The following is a 23,063-nucleotide window of genomic DNA, read 5'->3' as shown; positions in this document are numbered from 1 at the left end:
AGGTTAGATAGCACCTCATATGCTTGCAGTTTACAAGCCAACTTACTGTGGGCCATTTACTAGGGAATAGAGAGACTGTAAATGATCCAGTTGAATGGTGTCATCTACAGGCAAACTCATGAGGGTGCATGGTATAACCATTCTGTATATACTTTGCCACCTTAGCTAAACAGACCTTTCAACACCCTGTGATATATGTTAAGAACATTGTAGGTGGCATTCTGACAAATTTTAATCAGGTCTTCAACATTACTGGAGGAGAATATTTGGTTTCACAGAACAGCAGAGAAGAAAAACAGCACCGGTAGGGCATTTTATGGCATAGCCTGTTTCATGAGTTCCTTGTAGACATAGATTGCACACATGATGACATCAATGTCTAATTTGGATGGCCTTTATACATCTACAGGAAGGGTTTCCACTCCCTGAATTCCCAGGTGACCGCTAATGCTCAGTACATTACTTATAATATGTCCATGTGCCATCTGAGCAATTCACATAATTCATACATTTGGCACACGTTTCACCTCTGTCAAAGGTTTCTGCAAGGCGATTTCCCTTGTGGTCATCTGGCTGCAAAGTAAGCAAATATGTCAGATAGACATATCTGTACACATAGGTACCATGCATATGGGAAGCAGGCCATATATAACATGGTATGCAGTTCATTATGTTTTGCTGGTGATGATGGATATGCCATTTAGTACTGGCTGAAGCCCCCCTCCCACACACAAATTCCCCTAATTCATTCAAGACAATGCCTATAGCACAGTTCATCTGGAAATGCAAAATATAGTGGACAATGCATTGTCGTTACTGAACAGAAGCTTCCAAATTCTAGATACCTCAAGATAGACATTGGCACTCTGTACATCTGCAGCAAGAGTTTAATTGTATTTCATATGCTGCATAACTTGGCATTGTCCAAGCAGATGGAGAAGCAGGTAAACTTCTCAGAAGGGTCTTTTATACCAGCTGTAACAGCAGAAGAATGGCAGAGTTTAGAGTCAGGTGAGGAATATGCAGAAGCACTGCCACCACTGAGATAAAGGCATGTTCAAACAATTGCAGCATTGACAAAGAGGAAGAATGTGGTGCACAACTATGGACTGTGACAGAGACAACAGGAAATAAAATAATATTTGTGCACTCACACCCTAGCTATGCAGGGCAACATATGGGCTGCATCTGTTGTGTCTCACAAATCACATCGCCCATACAAGTTAAGGTATGGTCTTAAATAATTCTCTAAACGACCAAATAGACCAGCATGAGCAGAATGGAGTACAAATATCCTTTATTGAACATACAAAAACAGACCGGTTTCGGCAAATGTTGCCTTCTTCCGTGTAGGACAACACAAACAGGTCCCATCCATCAATCATTAAATATAAGCCAACAGCCAATAGGGCAAACAGGTTCATAAATATTAATGATTTGAAAAAGAAGAAATATATTTTAAAATCATGATAACATATTATTTATAATGGTCAAAAATACAGTTATTGTAAGACCATAGAGTGTATCATCAGAGCAACACAGGCTGACAAATATGAAAAATGAGTAGGAATATATCAAAAAACAAAAAATAAAGAATAATAAAAAAGAGTAATAAAATATATACAATATAGAATGGACAAATAGCAAAAAATCCTGAAAATCAAAAACATGTGAAAAGTATATGAAATGTATACACGAAATAAACATATAATCAACATATAAGACAGTATCCATACAGAAAAAGCATAAAAAGCTTTGATACTGTGTATAATAAAACAATCACCTAGACTTGAATATACAACAATAGTAAAAGGTATCAACCTCCATATAGTGATTGTACATATTATCATAAATGAGCATAATTGCCCATTATGGAATATATGTGATAGGTTACTCAAAACAAGATGCCTAGGGACAAGTAAATATGACACATATATCAAAAATCTTCCTACTAGCAGAAGTCCAAAGCTTCTGACATATTGGATATATGGGTTAGCATATAATAGGTATAACACCCTAAAGGTGGTCATTAAGACCTGGGTAGAACAAACCCCCCAATGTTGTTATCCAATATTTCTCTTTATGATCTAATAGGCCATGCCAACCTTGTTTATTAGTTCTATCACCAAAAATTCGATCAATGACCATGAAATCGAATTTGGCCTGTGGATGTTTGAGTGTATGTTGGTATAAAGCACTAGTCTCCTTATGATTTCTGATGTCACTACGATGTTCGTTCATTCTGGATCTTAATGCTCTGGAAGTTTGGCCCACATAAAATGCACCACAATAACAGGATGCTAGGTACACCACCCAATCGCTACTGCAATTACCAAAAATTTTGATGTTGAATATCCTACTGGTGTTGCGACTGGAAAATTCTTTAGATTTAGGCATATATGAACAAGAGCCACAATGACCACAGGGGAAAGAGCCAAAAAGCTTGTCACCATGTAATGTAAGTTGTTTGTGAATAGTACCTCCACTAGCCATATGTTTATAGTGTGACAAGTAAGAGCCCAAAGCTTTGCCCCGCTTGTATGAAAATCGACATTGTGGACCCAACATTGTTCGTAACCTGTCATTAGCCAGTAAAATATTCCAATGTTTGTTGATAATATTCCTGACCATATTAATGTTTCTTCCATAAGTCGTAATGAATCTAACCTGGGTACCAGATGTATTCTTGTTTTTATTTTTGTATTGCAATAGTTGTTCCCTATCTGTACAATTAGCCCTACACCTGGCTGAAGTAATGTCATATTGATCATAACCTCTACTAGCAAACCTCTGACTAAGATCCATGCTGGCTAGTTGGTATTCCTGATCATTAGAACTAAGACGTTTAATACGAATAAATTGAGATACAGGAATACTTCTAATAGTATGACGGGGATGTAAGCTAGAGGCATGAAGCAAAGTATTATATTGTGGGTACTTACGAAACACCTTCGTAGATAAGGTGTGGTCAGGATTCCTAGATACCGTGACATCCAAAAAATTGATGGTATTTTTATCATAAGTCACAGAGAATTCAAGTCCCCATACATTGTCATTTAGGTATTCCACAAATTCATGCAAGTAACCCACATCCGCACGCCACACTAGCCAACAATCGTCCAGATAACGTCGCCAGACGTCCATCTCCACCTGATAGATGTTATGTAAGGTATCATATATCATGTATTCCTCAACATAGGCCATAAAAAGATCGGCATAAATGGGAGCAAATGATGCTCCCATAGCTGTCCCTTGCAACTGCCAGTAACACTGGCCTTGAAAATAAAGAACATTTTTGTTGAGTACATGTTCGGACATGCAGATCAATAATGTGTTAAACCCAGGTGTGTAGAGATTCGCCCTTTCCAACCAGTATTGGAGAGATTGTAAACCCGCCCAATGCGGGATACTTGTGTATAACGATTTTACATCAAGTGTACACATATACCAATCAGGTTCCAGTTGGGTATCTTTAATTAGCTGTAAAAATTGGGTAGTGTCCTGCAATCTAGATCTAATCAGCCTAACAATGGCTTAAGATATTTCATGAGGAATGCCGAAAGGGGTTCAGTCAAGGATCCTATTCCAGAGACAATGGGTCTGCCAGGTGGTTTAATCAAGGATTTATGAATCTTAGGTAAAAGGTACAAAATCTGTTTCGAGGGTTCAGATACCATTAGCGAAGACAACCATTTTTTACTTATAATGCCCTCCTCAAAGGCTAGCTTCAAAAATGAGTCAATTTCATCCTTGAAAACAGGCGTGGGGTCTATAGGCATGTGCATATAACATTTTTTGTCAGATAATTGTGTCAACCCTTCCTGTATATAATCAGCAGTATTCATAACCACAACAGCACCTCCTTTGTCAGCAGAAACAACTACTATATCTTTATTATTACATAATTGGTCCAGAGCCAACCTATCATCCGAAGTGAAGTTACTTGCTAACATAACGTGCCCTAGGTTCTCAAAATGAATGTCCCTCAAAATTGTATCCATAAATATGGAAACATGTTTGTTCATAGGCGGTTGGAAAGATGACTTGCCAAAGCAAAAATCCTCTGATGGTTTAGAACTATCATCATCAAAAAACAATTTTAAATTCAAAGTCCGACAAAAAACCTGTAAGTCTTGAATAATGTGATATTCTTGACTAAAAAAAGAGGGAATGTAATTAAGACCTTTGTTCAAAAGAGCTGTTTGTTCATTGGTCAAAGAGACTTTGGACAAATTTAATACATTCTGATTTGAGGTTGGAATAAATCCTAACTCAGAAAATTGTTCAATAGGCCCTGAAATGAGACCTGAGCGGTTTGTTTTCCGGTGCTTTCTGCCCCCCTGGTGTCCCTTGCCCCTTCTAAAGGGGAAGTTCTATTTGTTTTCTTCCTGTTAGGAGAAACCCTCTCAGAGGCCTCTTCACTATCAGTGAATGAGGATTCCTCCCCAGACATACTGAATGAAGTGTCACCCTTATTTTTCAAAATAGAGCGAGGTCTCTTTTTGGTGCGACTAGGCCCAGTCCTGACCTGATTAGTGTCAGCAAATCTGACAGACCGACTGAAATCAAAAGGTTTACCCCGTTGATAGTCTGAGTAGTCCCTGTGGAACTTCTTAATTTTACGTTCCTTAACGGTTTTCTCATGTTCCATCAAATCATGGGAGAGTCTTTTGATATTATCCTGATATTTAGGAGACGATTCGAACTTTTGGACATCTGAACATAAAGTTTTGATGTCTTGTATATTCAAATCAACTATTCTTTCATAATATTGCAACAAAATATTCACAAATGACATGGATCCCAACTGTAAAGCTTCCTTCCAATCTTGGTTCAGTTTATCATCTGGTCTCCCCACTAGAGGTTGAATGCGTATACGAAGTCCTCTGGGAGCCATATTTTGGGTAGAATATGCTCTGAACAATTTCAGATGCCAAATATTAGATCTAAGTGTTTTAAATGCTTTGGTGATTGAATGAAAAAACATATCACAGTCCACCAAAGGCGATTGTGCCGAATTGACCGGATCATTGCTTGGTAGGGTGTCAATTCCAAATACACCTATATCCTGCCGATCAGCACATAATCCAGACAAAATATTAGTGAGATCCATGCTGTGAATCTAACTATGAATGCCCCACCCAATGAAATGAGAGAACACGGAAAACTGTTATATAAATAATAAGTCCCTAAAAAATGGTAAAGGACCAAAGGACCCAATCGCACCAAAAGAGACAAGGAAATAACCAGAAATTACCAATATTGGTGAAAAATTAAAGGGAGGACCAGATACAGCAGGAAGCACCGACCTACATAAATAAGTATGTTCCAAAGCCAGGCAAAAGACTGCCAGATAATAGTGAACAAAGGCCAGAAGAATACAATCTCATAAAGTTTGTATATTAGTTGGTATTGAAAAAACCAGTGAAACCCAGTTCCATGATAAAAAATATGGCAACTTGTGCTACAAAAAACTTGCTAATAAAGAATTAAACAAATCCTCATTACCAACCTTAATCATAGACTTAAACAATATCTCCAAAAGGCTATATAACTTGTGTATAAAATGAATGTAATCAAAGACAAAAACAAATATGAGTTCACTTGAAATTGTGTATATTTATTACTGTTGGGGGACCGAGCAGAGGATCTGCATTCACTAGAACAAACTGACAACTGGGATTATATAAAGTCCAAACGCAATTCCTAGTTGTAAAAACTTGTAGGTATGTCCTATAAACGTGTCCAAAACCAAATAAATCTTTAACACACTGCTTAGGAGCCTAGTAATGATTAGAATACAACAAAATATAACCTGTAGATAATAAAACAGTTGAACTACACCTGCTGAAGACCTTGAAATAACTGACACCCCTGCTGTAAATCAGCAAAGGACCTTATACCTGGACTGGCGCTAATGTGCAACAGCATAAACAAATATGAAAGGTGCTGACAAATGCACTTGTCCCTTAGACCACAAAGTTTTGAGAAAAATATATTCAACAATATTCATGAGAGACCATTATACTCCAACTCCGATATTGTAATATTGAGTACTTCAAAGGACAGTACAAAACAGTCAGTGTGAGGACCCCAACCTGTACTAGCCAGACACCAATATGTACACGACTTATAGGGTAATAGTAGAAGGAAATCACTATGATAAAAATATATTTAAATCTAAATCAACAAAGGACCTTATACCTGAACTGGCACTAATGTGCAACAGTATAAACAAACATAAAAGGTGCTGACAAATGCACTTGTCCCTTAAACCTCAGAGTTTTGAGAAAAATACTCAACAATATTCATGAGGGACCATTAAACTCCACCTCCAATATTATAATATTGGGTACTTCGAAGGACAATAAAAAACAATGAAAAACAGTCAATGTGAAAACCCCAACCTGTACTAGCCAAAAACCAATGTGTATACGACTTATAGTAAAATATATAACATAATAACCAACTTAGTATAAGTTGGAATTTAAAGTTTAAACATACACCAAGCAAACCAATGGTTGCCTGAATGTAGTGTACATACACCAACACTGGTTTCTAAATGTAAGGTTTGTAAAAATTAACACATTGACCTGAATACATATGACAAAGTATGGCTAAAGTGCGGACAAAATATATCCCCTTATAAACCAGCAAACAATAGTTGTAGTTACTGAATGTGGTTAATAAGTATGGAACAATAGTCCAGTGCTTCCATAGTCCAACCAATCTTGAAGCATAAATCTTCCGAATGGCCAGTCCAAATAGACAGAGCGACAGTTCCACAGTTGAGGGCCCCGAAGTAACACCAAAGCATAAACACTAGCAGAAGCACAAAAGTGCCGAAATTCCAGCCACGCCAGGCCTTCGATAAATGAAACCAGGATTCAAGTGTATAAATACACCCAACAAATCGTGCTTAAAGCTGAGTCCTATGTCCCCACATACAATGGATTAACATAAGCCTATGGTGTAACACCAAAACTGTGAAGGCTATGTTTAATGTAGAACATACCCTGAAAATATCAATAATAGTCTGGAGATACACAGTTCGGAGGCCCAGTTGTAAGACCAATCTGTGAACCCAGGCAAAAAAGCAAAAATGCCGATATTCCAGCTACGCCAGTCGTTCGGTGAATAAGGCCAAAATTCAAGTGTGGAAATTCACCAAACCGATCGTATTAATAGTAGATTCCTATGTCTCCATACAAAGTGAGTTCACATAAGCCCAAAATGCAAGACCACAAAAAAACGTAGTGTTGTAACAATCCCCAAAATTCCTGGTTGTAAACCACACCACGAAAATGTCAGTGTTAATATGAGACAAAAGTTTAGCACACCTAGAGTATTAATAGGGTCTTCGTGGTTCAACAAATGGAATCGTAGCTATTTCCAAATAACAAGAAGATGTTACAACCCCAAGTTTAAATACGAACCTTGAGCGCCAAACATGTAGTTCAATCCCCAAGCGTAGTAGGAAACATATCAATATTATATAGTATAAGCACGGCTGTGAGTGTGCTAAAACAATGGTGGAATCTTGATGCGTGTCCAAATACTGACTTGTCATTAAAGACAATGTTAAACAAACGGGTAAGGCATCCAGCAAATGAAGACTTACCAAAACTAATAATAGAGTCCCGAGACAGGGAAAAATACAAAAATATAAGCTGCAACTGCTTTCCGTATGGGCGCCAAAATGAAACAAGGCCGCCTGAGTGCTCCGATGAAATGAAAAAGACCTGAAGCTCCAAAAGTCCAACAAGAAAACTACAAATTCAAATCCTCGATGAAGGAACGAAGTTGTTGTCCATAATAAGAACCCACAGTGAGAAAACACACTTAGTGGGTAACATATGAATACAAAGTCAAAAATCACCCTAGCACAAGGGAGATGCGACTCCTCTGCTCGGTCCCCCAGCACAGAGTGGTGCTGACCACACCTTATCTACGAAGGTGTTTCGTAAGTACCCACAATATAATACTTTGCTTCATGCCTCTAGCTCACATCCCCGTCATACTATTAGAAGTATTCCTGTATCTCAATTTATTCGTATTAAACGTCTTAGTTCTAATGATCAGGAATACCAACTAGTCAGCATGGATCTTAGTCAGAGGTTTGCTAGTAGAGGTTATGATCAATATGACATTACTTCAGCCAGGTGTAGGGCTAATTGTACAGATAGGGAACAACTATTGCAATACAAAAATAAAAACAAGAATACATCTGGTACCCAGGTTAGATTCATTATGACTTATGGAAGAAACATTAATATGGTCAGGAATATTATCAACAAACATTGGAATATTTTACTGGCTAATGACAGGTTACGAACAATGTTGGGTCCACAATGTCGATTTTCATACAAGCGGGGCAAAGCTTTGGGCTCTTACTTGTCACACTATAAACATATGGCTAGTGGAGGTACTATTCACAAACAACTTACATTACATGGTGACGAGCTTTTTGGCTCTTTCCCCTGCGGTCATTGTGGCTCTTGTTCATATATGCCTAAATCTAAAGAATTTTCCAGTTGCAACACCAGTAGGATATTCAACATCAAAATTTTTGGTAATTGCAGTAGCGATTGGGTGGTGTACCTAGCATCCTGTTATTGTGGTGCATTTTATGTGGGCCAAACTTCCAGAGCATTAAGATCCAGAATGAACGAACATCGTAGTGACATCAGAAATCATAAGGAGACTAGTGCTTTATACCAACATACACTCAAACATCCACAGGCCAAATTCGATTTCATGGTCATTGATCGAATTTTTGGTGATAGAACTAATAAACAAGGTTGGCATGGCCTATTAGATCATAAAGAGAAATATTGGATAACAACATTGGGGGGTTTGTTCTACCCAGGTCTTAATGACCACCTTTAGGGTGTTATACCTATTATATGCTAACCCATATATCCAATATGTCAGAAGCTTTGGACTTCTGCTAGTAGGAAGATTTTTGATATATGTGTCATATTTACTTGTCCCTAGGCATCTTGTTTTGAGTGACCTATCACATATATTCCATAATGGGCAATTATGCTCATTTATGATAATATGTACAATCACTATATGGAGGTTGATACCTTTTACTATTGTTGTATATTCAAGTCTAGGTGATTGTTTTAGTATACACAGTATCAAAGCTTTTTATGCTTTTTCTGTATGGATACTGTCTTATATGTTGATTATATGTTTATTCCATGTATACATTTCATATACTTTTCATATGTTTTTGATTTTCAGGATTTTTTGCTATTTGTCCATTCTATATTGTATATATTTTATTACTCTTTTTTATTATTCTTTATTTTTTGTTTTTTGATATATTCCTACTCATTTTTCATATTTGTCAGCCTGTGTTGCTCTGATGATACACTCTATGGTCTTACAATAACTGTATTTTTGACCATTATAAATAATATGTTATCATGATTTTAAAATATATTTCTTCTTTTTCAAATCATTAATATTTATGAACCTGTTTGCCCTATTGGCTGTTGGCTTATATTTAATGATTGATGGATGGGACCTGTTTGTGTTGTCCTACACGGAAGAAGGCAACATTTGCCGAAACCGGTCTGTTTTTGTATGTTCAATAAAGGATATTTGTACTCCATTCTGCTCATGCTGGTCTATTTGGTCGTTTGGTGCATTTGGTTTGGACCGTGCATTTCCCCCTTGCATTGGACTCTGTTGGTTCCTTAAATAATTCTCTATCATACTCTCCCTCCCAACAAAATATATAGACTTCAAAGTCCTCAAACTAAAACCTTCTCCATTCACCGCTGCTTTCTGCTATAAAAATAATAACCAAACAAAGAAATGCATTGACAAAATCCTCACAAATGCACCTACAAATGTAAATGACATTCTGCCTTTGGTTAGTGTACTATGAAAACAGCAGATCTATGTTAAAATATCAACTTTTGAAATATTCTAATTTCATATGATTAAAGTCATATGATTAACTATTTCAAAAGTTGAACATATTCCCATTCACCTTAACAGCGACTTGTCCTGAAATCATTAAAATTCTATTTTTAAGTTTTTGAGTTTTGAATTGTTAATCATATGAGTTTGATCATCTGGAATTCAACTATTTAAAAAGTTGGTCATGACATAGATAAAAAAAAAAAAATATATATATATATATATATATATATATATATATATATATATATATATATATATATCTGTACTTCTAGTTCTTTGTCGTCTATAAAACCTTTGTTATTCTTCCAACATGTTGCTTATAATGTGGAAACAGGCAACAATAAAACTCATAACTAAACAACCGAAAGCCTTAAAGCCAATTTAATTCCTACCCACCTTAGGCAAAATCTTTTAAAAAATAATCTTCACCCATCTTACAGAATATATCCAAAAATGCAGCATCCTTTCACCACATCATGGTTTATGTGATGGTTATAGTACCATGTCAGCTTTATTCCCTTGTGCTGATGATATAACGGGTACTGTCTTCACCAGCCTGATAAAAACCTTTGACATGGTGAACCATCGTCTTCTACAAAACTACTTTATCTCATCTGGAATTAGCTAAGCTTTCCTTCTTTGGTTCAGAAACTTCCTGCAGACCAGAGTAGTTGATATCCAGATTAGATCCTCATTCTCTCCTTCCTCCTCTATTAAAAGAAGAACATCAAGGAACCATTGTATGTCCTTAGCTTTTCTCCCTGAATTTTTAATCACCTGCCCACAGACTTCCCACAGCTGAAAAAAACATTGTGTATGCAAATGGCATGATAATCTGCCCCAAAACGGGCTCCTTTCTACCATCAAGACAAAACTTGACAAAGGCCTTTCCTCACCTCTCTAAAGGCTGTTCAAAAATAAACTTGCACTTGATACCAAGAAGACAGAAACTAAGATCTTCAGTACCAAACAGAAACTTTCCACCATTTCTGTTCAAATATGCTATTCAGCTTAGCAGCCACCTTTCCTTAGGAAAAAAAAAACAGCCAAATAAATTGGTATCTGGCTTGACCAAAACCTAAGCTTTTATCTTTACATCTCCATCATCAACCAAATCAAAAGTCAGCTCACTACTTTTCTTGTCTAAAAAGATCGTTCTCTTCCTATCACCTGCTGAAAGAGCAACCAAAGGCAAAGGCAGTCTGCTGGCACAACTAGAATATGGCCCCCCAATCACAATCAATGCCTACAGTGAAATTCTTACCTCCATCCAAACACAGATATGAATAACTGCAGATTTGTCTCTCTGGTTCCTAAAAGAACAAATTTGCTTATCTATCTGTCTATCTATCTATCTATCTATCTATCTATCTATCTATCTATCTATCTATCTATCTACCTATCTATCTATTTTACTTACTTGTGTACTTATTTATTTTTGTTTATTGGCAAACACGAACTGGATTACATTGCCCATTTTCAGTTGAGCCCTGGAGACACATGCTCCAAAGCACAGCAGATATACAATTTAAGAAAATGTAACCAAACTGTAAAGAAAGGACAGTGTACAAAAAGTAAAGACATTCTTGCAAATGGAATAAACTGAAACTATCACACAAAACCACAAAGTGTAGTAAGTTCTATGAAGTGATATGTGTGCATATTACACAACATATCAGTCAGGAAATCATTCATATTAATGTAACAACTTTAAATAGCAGGGATTATAGAGAGTATCAAAAATATGGGTGCCAAAGTATTGTGATATGCATGTATGCATATTTTAATATGGGAGCATTTCTCATGTGAGGCGTGCAATAGACTCACTTTAGTAAGACATAAAGTGCCTGTTGGGAAGAAGTAATTTAGAAATGAGAAGACAAAACCTTGATCATTTTTTATCCTACAGAATTACAACATTAACAGATTCTAGTATGGGGCATATGTATTTTGAGGTTGGTTGAAATTAAAGTTTATTTATTTATTATTATGGAAAGGCAATGCTGTTCAATACTTTAGCAATGGCATTTTACTATGTTATTGAGGGCTTGTTAGTTTGAGGAATGGGGGTGCTATTTTATTGCCCTTATGGGTTGTGTATATAATATCTAGTAGGGTAGTTCTAGCTAGTTCAGTTTTTGCAGGGGATTGGAAAAATTGGTTCAGTTTAGGAGACTGGAAACACATTTAGCTATTTTTTTATTACAGCACTGTTCATGCTTGTTTATTAGTATAGTTCATACCTCTCAAACTGTCCAAAATGCTGTTGAATATCCAGAGATTTGCCTCATATTTTCAACCTGTTCCTCATTAAATGTTTGCTTTTCTGTACTATAAAGTTGGTGTCCTGCATTTTTTTTTAAATTTATTTATTTATGTGCATTTGTTTTCTGTAAACATCTAACTTGGCAGTTAAGACCTTTTTATTTGAGACCCAGGAAGAAACTCATATCATATCAAGATGAATATATACATGCAATATTTGCAATTGTGTAAATGTAATTATGAAAGTAAACAACATTGAGCCATTACACAAAAACATAAGTAAGACATAGTTAAAATAGAAAAATATGTCAATAAGAAAAAAACCTTTGAAAATTGGTGATAAGGTAACAACATACATAGAAATCAATTCAGTCAAATTTAATATCACTTAAAAACGTATTTGGGAACCATAAACAGGATTTTTAAGTTATGCAGCCTATCAAAACAGTGGAGTATTTTACTTTGTGTCTAGGGTAAGTGACAGGAACATTTCTGTTATTGGTTGAATTTGTGGATTAACCAAAATAGGGTGAAGAGAGATATCTTAGTTTGGTTTTGAAGACTTTATGGCATTTTAGCTGAGTGTTAATGGAATACTCTTTTAGAGTTTGGCAGTGTAGCTGAAATGCAGAGCTTCACTACAATATTTTTTTTATTTTAGCATACAGGGAAAATATTTATCTTTGGACTACAGACATCTTGCTGGAACATTCGATTCTGGAAGCGAGCTTAACTACAGTATTTCTTTGTCTGGTAGAAAATATTGTGGGCAGTTTTTAGCTAGCTGAATTTAATACTTCCAGCTAAACAAAGGTATCCTAGTCCTAACCTCCTTCACCTATAAACTCTTAATAACAGATATCTTCCTTTCTTTGCCATTAGATTACTACAAATTTACATTACATAAATCCCAAGTTCACAATCCCTCAAAATATGCCTTCATAATTAGCCCTAGGCTTAGACTTCATTGTACTGATCTCAGTGTCCCAAAACCAGCCTGATGTATACTGGAATCCCTCCAACTAAAGATAAAAACACCCCCTTCCTACAAAACCTTGTATAACTGCACAATGCATCGGAAACCATCCAGGTGCAATTAACCATAGGCAAGACTGCTCTGCAATTTGTAGCATGTAACAGGCCACCCTCGCAAACTCAGGAACCTCATATGGCCTTCCTAAAAACACTGGAGGGGATAAATGTATCTCCGAACACCATCATACTAGGTGACTTCAACTACCCTAATATAGACTGGGAACACTACTCAAGCCCAAACACTCTAGCCCAAAAGTTCCTGGAATTCATAAACTCAAATGCCATGGAACAACTAGTCACCATCCCCACAAGAGGAGAAAACATACTTGATCTCATCATCACGAACATGGGAGCACAATGTTCAACGCCGGAAGTATACCCCTCACTGGTGAGATCTGATCACAAACTAATCTCGCTGGAGGTCCTCATCCCACCCCCACCCGAAATGAAAAAGACCACAGTAAAGAACTTCTTGAAAGCTGACTTCACACTTCTAAAGACTAGTGTGGTCTCCTTTAAGGCCCCTGAGCCGGCGGTTAACATTACTCAAACCGCTGAATCACTTACAAATGCCTTCTACCAGCACCTGCAGGGCTGCATGGATCAGGCAATCCCAAGCAAAACAAAGACTCTTTGTACCAAAGGCAAGCGTCCAGTCTGGTGGACCCCAGCCATAAACAAACTCTACAACAAAAGGAGAAAGCTACTACAAGATAGAGCAAAATCCTTAAAAGGTAAGACACCGCTGATCACTATAAAAAGCTAAGAGCTCTCATAAAATCATCCAAAGCTAATTTTGAGAAAAAAATAGCTAAGGACTCTAAAGACAACCATAAGGCATTCTTTAGCTATGTCAAAAACCTAGGAGGAAACTCCCAGATATGCTCAGAATTAGTTCAAAATGATGTGAAGATTACTGATCCTACAGACATTGCCAACATACTGGCTGACAGGTTCAGTGCAAACTTCTCCCCCCCCCTACAGGAGAGATATCTATACCAAATGATTGTAGCCCCCCAAACATCTCTAACGCCCAGGTGAGAACTGCTCTCTCCAAGACAAAGAACACAGCATCCATGGGACCTGATGGTGTCCCCGGCTGTGTGCTCCATGAACTCAACGAGGAATTAAACCCACAGTTAGGACAGCTGTTTAATCTTAGTCTCACCTCCGGATACGTACCTAGGGAGTGGTGCACAGCAACTGTGGTCCCACTCCACAAAGGCGGTGCCTCCACCGACCCTGGAAATTACCATCCCATTAGCTTGACAAGCCTTATCTACAAAGCCATGGAGAGGATCATAATGGATCTCATAAATAAAGACATAGGGAACTTGCAGACTTTGGATCCAACCCAGTTTGGCTTTGTCAAAGGCAGATCATGCCTTCTAAACTTGGTTGACTTTTTCGAAACAGTCACCAAGGCCATTGATGAGGGAAAGGCAGTCCGTACAGCCTACCTAGACCTGGCGAAGGCTTTTGATACAATACCTCACTCGGGTATCATTGAAAAACTCATCAACTTAAATGTAAACCCATACATTACAAGATGGGTTGCAAACTGGCTGAGTGACAGAACCCACAGGGTCAGAGTTGCTGGCGCCATGTCAGACTCAAAGCCTGTCACAAGTGGTGTCCCACAGGGCTCAGTCCTGGGCCCACTCTTGTTTGGCATCTACTTTTCTGAAGTACAAGCAAACACAGGAGGGTTATGGCTGACAAAGTTTGCAGATGACTGCAAACTGGGCGCCGTAGTTGAAAACACATCCGACACAGATATCCTTCAGAAGGGTCTCACAGAAACGGATAACTGGTGCCAGAGCCATGGCCTAAAGTTAAATGCCAAGAAATGCATAGTCATTCCCTTCGGGAAAAATAAGGTTACCCCTAGCTACCATATAGGTGGCAATCCCCTGAACACAGAAGAAGTTATTAGGGACCTGGGAACCCAGGTTGACAGTAGCCTTTCATTCGACACTCATATTGCTAAAATAGTTAGGAAGACCTTCTATATTGCCCACCTTATCATGAAGGGATTCACATCTAGATCAAGGGAAGTCATAGTCTCCCTATACTCATCACTCATCAGACCAATGATCGAGTACAATGCCCCAATCGGAATGTATCTGACCCGACACTTGCAGCAGCTGGAGAGGCCACAAAAGTTCCTCACCAAAAGGATAAAGGGTCTCAAAAATCTGTCTTATGCTGCCCGACTGAAAGAACTCCAGTTATATTCAGTTGCTTACCGCTTGCTCAGAGGTGACCTATGCCTGACATACAAGGCCATGTCAAACCCAGATTTGATGAACATGCTTCATCTCAAAAAGTCTAGATCCCTCAGAGCCACAAGGGCGGGAGACTTAAACCTCGACACGGTTATTAATAGGACGTGCTGGAGGGATAGATTCATCACCCAAAGACTCCCTATGCTGTGGAACAAAATCCCGGTTTATGTGAGGCAGAGCACCTCGCTGGCCTTGTTCAAGAGGAATCTTGACCAATGGATGGGAGATCGCAGATATACCCCAGGGGTTACCTCAGTGTCACTGCTCGACAGAGGCACAGCAAAATAATGGGCATAGTTTCTCCAAACTAAAGGGGTGGCGTAAGCCACAAAACTATGGGCTAGGCTTATAAATGCCCTCGGGCAGATAGCCTAGTATGAACCTATGAACCTATGAACCTATAACTGACTTAAATATGTTTGAATCTGAAGTCTCCTGTAAGTTGTGCATATTAGGTAACATAACTTAAACCCACCCACCATTTATTTTCTTCCTACTGTACTCTGTTATTATACCCATGAAGCCTCTGGCTCTGCTGATTCCTTTCTCATCTTCCCCACCTTCATTTCACTCTGCTTAACTTTTACTTCTTTTCTGTCTTCCATCCACCATGCACGTAATTGCATACACTGTATATATTGAATATTTAGTCAATAAATTGCATGGTTACATCACCAGTAGTGTATTATCATTTGTTCTTGGAATTTCAACAGTTACTGCAGACAGCTGTATTTTGTTTATCATTAACTTCAAGGGGTTGTGCATGTGTAGCTAACAAAGGAGTTAGGCTTCTCAGATATCCCGTGGCGACTTCCACAACAGCTGATAGACTGAAAGAAATTGTCTGGGCAGTTAGACTTTGAATTTTTGGCTAGTTATTGATAATCCTGCCATCCAGTAATCCGTTACATAACTGCTGTCCACATTACTGAAATTTAAACAAAATTAAATCTTACAAATTATAACCTCCTTACTCCCACAAAACATGGATTTCGTCCTGGTCACAGCACCACAACAGCCCTCCTCTCCTTCCTAGAAACCATAAACAAAGCCAGAGACTCTGGTCACATTGTATCTACCCTCCTCCTAGACCCCTCTAAGTCCTTTGATACCATCTCTCATACCCTTCTTCTTACTAAACTCTCTAAACTAAATCTATCCCACTCCTCTAGTAATTGGTTCACCAGTTACCTATCTAATAGGCAACAAGCATTTAAGTGGAAAAAAAGCTATTTTCCCATTCCAAAACACACTCCCAGGGGTTCCCCAAGGCTCAATTCTAGGCCCCCTTCTATTTAATATTTTCATTAATGACTTCTACCAGGCCATCCCTAACACTAGCCTCATCCAATATGTGGATGACTCAACAATAATCTGTTCTGCAACCACCACTCCTGCACTAATAAAATTAACCCAAGATGCCTTCTCCTCCACAGAACAATGGATGCTAGAAAACCATCTAGCACTAAATGCTATTAAAACAAAACTTATATTATTTCCCCCCCTAAAAGTATTACCCCAGACAAAAGCTCTTTCTCCATTATCAGCAAAAATAAGACTCCTCTGGAAACAGTCTCCACTGCCAAATTATTTGGTATCCTCATTGACGACCAAATAAAATTTGATAGCCATATCCAGATAAACATAAAAAAAACTTACAAGAAACTAGGCATGCTTTATTTCCACTACTGTTTCACCTCTCCTTCTACCCGACTCACTCTTGCTAACACATACCTCATCCCTTTCCTGTTGTACGGTGCCTCTATCCTTACTAATCTGCAATCCTCCCTTAAATCTAAACTCTCCTCCTGTTACTGTAAAATTTCAAAAATTGCAAATGGCCACAGACCTAATGCCCATCACTGCATCTCCCTGCACTAACTTAACTGGCTTGAATTGCCTAACTATATGCAACTCATACAAGCACATAAACTTATTTTTAAACCTTATCTCTGCCACCTCTCCCTCTCCTCTACCTTCAAAATACATCTTCCAAACAGATGTCTACGATCCAACTTCCAAAATCTAATAGAACTACATAAACCCAGCTGACCTCCTGGCAGAAATCTTCTTTCCTTCTGCTTAGCTCGCCATTGGAATTCTCTCTCATCTCCTATCCGTACCACTAACAGTCTCTCTATCTTTAAAACTCTTCACTCACACCTAATCTCACAATGGAAATGCTCCTGCTCACATCCTACATAACATCCCTGTCTACAATTTCTCCCTATATCAAACATATCTACTAACAGCCTCCTTTAGCCTATAAACTGCTAAAAGACTCCTGTAGCCTATTTCCTGAATGAACTGGCACTATTTTATACTTCCATAGAGTTCTCTGAGCCTTCTCATGCTTTTTACTCCAGCATATGCCGATTTATTGTAATTATTGTTAATATTGTGATTTTGTCTTATGTCTCATTAAGCATGTTCAAACTTAGAAATTCTAAAATTGTTATTTGCTACTCTGTAATTCTATTATTTACTATTTGTATTTTTCTGGAGCTTTTCTCCCTAGGACTCCATTGAAAATGGGCTCCTCTTGGCCCAATGGTAAACAAACTGCAAATAAAATAAATAAATAAATAAGTAAATGTAACAATAATATATTAAAATGTTTCTTTTTGTGTGTGTGTGTGTGTGTGTGTGTGTGTGTGTGTGTGTGTGTGTGTGTGTGTGTGTGTGTGTGCGTGTGTGTGTGCATGTGTGTGTGAGGCTCCCTTAAGTTGTGCTTAGTCCAAAATGAGCATTGCGTGTTCCATTGTTTTGTGTTGAGGATGGCTGCACAGATTTTCTTTGAGGAGAATGATTTCTATATGTGCTACAAATATGTTTTGTGTTTTTCCTGTTTCATGTCTTAGAGGATTATGGATCTTAGACCATCTGTTCCATGCAAGCCACCATTCAGCAATGCAGAGCATGAGACCATCACTGAAGCTTTGCACCACCATGGATTCTTCCCACTTGACAGAAGTAGAGGTGAAATGCCTGCCAGAAAAAGCATATGGCTGTAGGTGGTCACTGACATAAATGCTGTGGGTGGCCATGCCAGAAACTATAACCAGGTGCAGCACCATACTGATGATATGATTACAGTAGTGGGCAGGAGGCAGCTGCAGTAGCACAAGAACAGATGACTCTGGGTGGGTGCAGGTCTGCTATGGAACCAGTACTCACATGAAATATGCATTTCTTGTCCACTGTCAGAGATTCAGACAGATCAGTAGAGGGTTCACACAGACTCCTTGATGCTGGTGCGGATGGACAACCGAGGCCAAGAAGAAATTCCAAGAAGCATATATATAGGGCATTTACTGCCATTCTAGACATATTTATGTGTTAATATTTGTACATCTATAAACAGTGAGACATGTGCCTTAGAAGAGACAATAGTCAACAGAAATTGTGTTGGGTAGAATGGTTATTGTGACTGTTTCTGAGATATTTCTTAAGGGTAAGACAGGTAGTTCATTATTCCCTTGTCCTTGTCTCATTTGCATTGTGATGCTTATTAGCCTTCTTACCACTGCCTTCCCCTTTTTGCAGGGACACCAGAATTATCACATGAAAGACAACCTGTACATGGTAAGTACAAACTTTTCTTTATTAGAAATAACCATTGCTTAGATGTAAGCCTGAGGAGTCAGTAAAAGTATTATATTCCTTTAGATCTGAAATTGTAAAACATGAGTGTTTAGAAAACAGAAAATAATGAAAACATACTACTGAGTACAATAAACTGAGTAAATGCAGTCAATGGCAACTATGAGATACTACAAACAGATCAAAAAGCCAGACTGTAAACACCAGACAAATTTATTAAGCAAACATAAAAAACAAAGCTTTCAGAATACTTCCCTTCCACAGTGTTACTAAAGTTTTTCAATATCTAAAACATTAATATACATATATATATATATATATATATATATATATATATATATATATATATATGTACACACACACATATTGTTACACTTATCACATGACACAAGCCCCCAATAAAATTAAACTAAAACATTTATAAAAATTATAAAATCAATTTAAAGATATACAACTACGCAAACATTAACAATCTTGATAGAAAATATATGCAAATAAAATCCATCATATCATCCAATGACATAAATTCAATAAAACTAAAATTTCATCTGTTTGTGCTTTAAAATAGGTTTCAAACTGACTGCAGCATCCAATTTAAGACTTTTGTCATTTTCCAAACTCACTATCCAACTATACTCAGCTATTTCCACCTCTCATACTAGGGGTTTATTTTTGCATCACTCTAAATGTATGTTGTGGACCTTAAGCCATGACATGTTTAGCAATGGAGTTAGTAATTACCCCTCTTCTAATATCAGATATATGTTCAGTATCTCTGTCTTTAAACTTTTTACTATATTTACCTACATAAAAACTAAAGCATATGGAACATGTTGCTAATAAACTATATTATCAGTAGTAGATGTAGCATGGCAACTAAAATATATTTCCTCTTGCTAGTAAGGTGTACAAACTCAGTGCTATTACAGATATATTTATGACAGACACAATTATGACAAGGGAAAGTTCCATTTTTATGCCAACAGAAGGACTGAATAAAGATTTAATCTCCTTAAAGTATAAACGTTGTTTCAAATTATGGCAATTCCTAAAGGCAAAACTTGGTTTTGCACCTATATATTTTGTTAGTTCAGGTAATGTTTGCAAGATACTGTAATTATTATTAATAACTTTTACCACTGCATCAATTCTATTATTAAAACAAGTAATAAATCTCAACTTATCATCCTTAGAAACCATGATATTTTCATTTATTACCGCCGCATCACCCATAAAATAGGGTCTGCCTCTCCCCTGTCTATCCGGAAATACTAATAGAATTATAATTTATTTTTTTTTAATCTTTCTTCATGTCATCTAACTGTGTGTTGCAAGTTTCTAGGTCTGTACTCAAATCTACTTACCCTTAAAAACTGGCTTTTAACTATGCCTTCAAAGACATGATAAGGGTGTATGCTTCGTCTATGTAAAATAATAAATGCTTGAACTTATTTTTTATATATCCTAGTCTGCAATCTTTCCCATTGAGTCATAACTTTAATGTCAAGGAAATTCATGTTATCTCTTGAAAAATTAATTTCAATTTTAAAAATTATGTAGTATTATTTAAGTAATCAAAGAATTTAAATAACAATTGTTCATTCCTTTTCCATAATAAAAAAAAATCATCTACAAAACATTTAAAAAACAAAATATTAGTATTATAGGGACTTGTTGAATCAAAAATATTCACTACCTCCCATTGGTTCAATACTATATTGACCTAAGTATTAGCAACAGTAGTCCCCATAGCTACCCCTAACAACTGATGGAGTATTTGATTCTCAAAAATAAAAACATCATTAGTCATAACTATATCTAAAAATTGTCTAGTAGTTTCAGTTTCCCTACCAGAAAAAGCCATTATTGGAACATAAAGAATCTTTTACAGCTCGAATACCATAACAGTTTGATATTAATTTAATAATGAATTAATGTTCAAATTAACTAAAATTAGGTGATTAATCTATTTCTCTGTGTACCAAGCATGCAATTTTCACAAAAGTTAGCAGTATCTCTAATAAAACTTTTAATTCATCTAAGAATGGACACAAAACATCCTCCAAATGTAGACTATAGGTCTCATAAGGGGCTGTGCAAAACTTTTTGAATTTTCAGGAAACCATATAGAACTGGAATGACAGGATGTGCAACATGTAAAAAGTTAAACAAATCAAGTGTAATATCATTCAAAAGCTGCAAATTATAAATAATGTTATTGATGTGATATGATATTATTAACAGCAACTCTATTAATTTAAAAGGTTTTTTATCACTTAAAAATTCATTCATATGATATATGTAACCTTTGTCTAAAATGATTATTGCACCTCCCTTATCTGCCTGTTTAATAATAGTACTGAGATCATTCTGTAGTTTTAATAAAAAAGTCTTACTCATCCTTGGTTAAATTATAATTTCTAAAACAATCATGATTTTCATATAACATACAATTTATTTCTTCACAGATATTATAAAATACTGTAATAACACAGCACTGACAGGGACAAAAGTAGTAGATTTTTAGATACCCGAGTTGTATTAACGCTATCTTTAAATGTTAATTTCAAGTTTAAGTTTCTTATAAATAATTTCAAGTCTATTATAGCATAATCTACGTTGTCACTATTCAATGTGGAAAGTTTGTTTATGTTCATGCAGACACACACACACATTTTGCAAAAACTGATCATACCGACCCACACACGTGTAAGCTAGGAAAACCTTACTGCTGATTCGGATACATCTCCTGTTAGTAGCCCTGAGATATTTCCTACTTTCACTGAAAGTTCTGTGTTTCTTAGTCACACACACTCACTAATTTTGTGCCGGCCCTGGCCTACTGCCCCTACCTCGTGCAAATGATGATGATGACTGTGCTGCGTCCTTCATTCATTTGAGTTTGACTTGTGGTTGCATATACGTTTAACGCATAGAGTGGAGAGCTAAGAGACCCTTTCTCACTATGCAGATTTATATGCGTTTTAATTACATGACAGGATTATGGATGTTTTTGTAACCACTTATTTTGGAAGGCTTTTTTTTCAGTTAGTATTGTAAGTAAAGGATTCAAACCACTGATATTGCATTCTTGGTTATTTCTCTGTGTGTGAAAATGTTGATATAATTATCCTTTTGACTGTTTTATGAACACTGGATAAGGGGCTGGCTCGATGCTGGTTATTGCATACAATGCATAGCTGTATATTTCAGATATCATTCCTATAAGCCAAAACACCTCACACAGGTTCTGATTGAGTATACTTATTAATAACGTTGTGCAGGTATATCATTTACTTTTATCTTTTTACACATTTGTTTTATACTACAGGTTCCACACTTACCCTTGACATTAATGAAGTTAAGAGTCTTATGCTTTGGGGATGTCTCTGATGCTATCCATACACAGCCATTACAAAGGTGAGGTTAAGTCTGTGGACATCGGACGGCATCAGTTTTAATATTTGTATGTGCTTAGGTTGTGCTTTGTATTCCTTCACTGCTGAGTGTGTGTGCTATCATATGCCTCTTAGCCAGGGCAAGGGTATATTTTGCAAGCCTACATCTGCTGGCTCCTTCTGCCACTGGAGGTTCTCCCTCGGAATCATTGTCTGTATGTGCTGCAAGCCATAGACCTGCCTGTGGTCCAAGAATGTGTGGTTCTTGCCTTGCTGTCCCTGTTGCAGCTGCTTCCTCAAGATGATGTTATGCAACATGACACAGAATATGAGAATTCCTGCACAGGTGGATGCGTTGTACAGCAGGGCACCCCTTTATGTGTCTAGACAGTAGAACTGTGACTTCAGCATGCCAAACACATGATCTATAATGTTTCTAGTTTGAGTGTGGGCATCATTGTACTCTTTTTCTGTTGGTGTGTGTCCGTTTTTGATGAGTGTCATGAACCACAGTTTCAGTGCATAACCTGCA

Source organism: Protopterus annectens, chromosome 5.part0 (genome assembly GCF_019279795.1).
Source record: "Protopterus annectens isolate FY-2018-M chromosome 5.part0, PAN1.0, whole genome shotgun sequence".
NCBI lineage: Eukaryota > Metazoa > Chordata > Ceratodontiformes > Protopteridae > Protopterus > Protopterus annectens.
The sequence above is the reverse complement of the archived record's forward strand: the minus strand, read 5'-3'. Positions refer to the sequence as shown.